The sequence below is a fragment of the Peromyscus eremicus genome, chromosome 11, assembly GCF_949786415.1.
Source record: "Peromyscus eremicus chromosome 11, PerEre_H2_v1, whole genome shotgun sequence".
NCBI classification, from domain to species: domain Eukaryota; kingdom Metazoa; phylum Chordata; class Mammalia; order Rodentia; family Cricetidae; genus Peromyscus; species Peromyscus eremicus.
In genome coordinates, this window is record NC_081427.1 from 57719232 (window position 1) to 57721030 (window position 1799).

The following is a 1799-nucleotide window of genomic DNA, read 5'->3' on the forward strand; positions in this document are numbered from 1 at the left end:
CTGGAAGCTGCACTAGTCACTTATCAAGGCAGGCTAATCAGAATCACAGCTGATTATACGACAAGCTTTCAAAGCCAGAACGGCTTGGGAAGATGTATGCTATGCTCTGAAAAACCATAGCCACCAATCCATACCATTATATTCAACAAAACTATCTGTCATAATTGAAGGAGAAACAAAAAGTTTCCATAGTAAAAGCAGGCTCAAGAAATTCATAACTACTAAGATAGCTCTACAGAGGATACTTAAAAAAATACTTCAGACTGAAGAGAAGGATAAACACTACCAAGAGGCCACAAGAGAAAAATAAGGAGTGCCAGGCCAGTTAAGCAAACAAGGAATAAGAAAACAGCACAAATCAACAAGATGACAGAAATGAATACATACTTTTCAATAATAACTGAATATTAGTGGTCTCAATTTTCTCAATCAAAAGACATAGATAAGCTTTCCATCATCTTTTTGAACCATCACCATTGTGCCCATGAATCTTCTGGCCAATGCTCTCAAGAGCATCAACAATGCAGAGAGAAGTAAATGTTCAGGTCCTCAACAGTTATGCTACAAAGTCATCATGGGGTTCCTAACTGTGATGATGACATGTGTTTACATTGATGAATTTGAAATCATTGATGATCATCAAGCTGGGAAAATCACTGTGAACCTCACAGGCAGGTTGAACAAGTGTGGACTGATCAGCCCTATAGTTGGTGTGCAGCTCAAAGACCTAGAAAGTGGCAGAATAATCTGCTCCCATCCAGTCAGTTATTTTTATTGTACTAGCAACCTTAGCTGGCATCATGGGCCACAAAGAAGCAAGGTGAAAACACACAGGAGGGTAAATCCTGGGATTACTTTTCTAGAGATATAAAACATGTATAAATAAAAAGACTCAGTGGCAAAAAAAAATAATAATGACAGAGACTAGTAGATTGGATTAGAAAACAGGATCCACTCTTTTGTTACCTTCAAAAAACACATCTCACTATCAAAGACAGATATCACTTTAGTGGAAAAGTATAGGAAAAGATATTCTAATCAAATGGAACCAGGGAACAGTCAGGCATAGATATTCTAAAATCAAACAAGATAGACTTCAAGCCAAAGTAGTCAGATGAGATAAACACGGCTACAATATACTAATTAAGGAAGCGATCCATCAAGAGGTACAGTTCTAAACATGTATGCACCAAACACAGGAACACTCAATCTCTTAAACCAAATACTACTAGATGTAAAGTTATAGTTTAATCCCAATACAGTAAAAAAATAATAATAAATAATAATAAAATTAGAATGACCATGCCAACTCTTATAAAGGAAACATTTAATTGGGGTGGCTCACTTACAGTTCCAGAGGTTCAGTCCATTATCATCATGATGGGGAGCATGGCAGGATGCAGGCAGACATGGTGGTGACAGAGTCCTACATCTTGCAGGCAACAGGAAGTTGACTGAAACACTGGGTGGTATCCTGAGCATAAGAAACCTCAAAGCCTGCCCCCACAGTGATACATTCCGCTAACAAGACCATACCCATTCCAACAAAACCACACCTCCTAATAGTGCCACTCCCTGTGAGATTATGGGGGCCAATTACATTCAACTACCATAAATACCAATTAAATTCAGAAAATCATAAGAACTTATCCTAAATCCTATATTCCATTAAATTGGAAAATCTAAAAGAAATAGGTGAATTTCTAAATGCATATTACCTACCAAAATTAAACCAAGATGAAATAAATAGTTTGAGCATATCTGTAACAACAATGAGATTGAAAAACACACACACACAC

General features: G+C 37.0%; 1 pseudogene; it reads left to right on the plus strand.

Moving 5' to 3' along the window:
* The first annotated feature begins 466 nt into the window (after window positions 1-466).
* LOC131921563 (small ribosomal subunit protein uS8-like) lies at window positions 467-863 on the plus strand (annotated as a pseudogene).
* Window positions 864-1799: the final 936 nt, after the last annotated feature.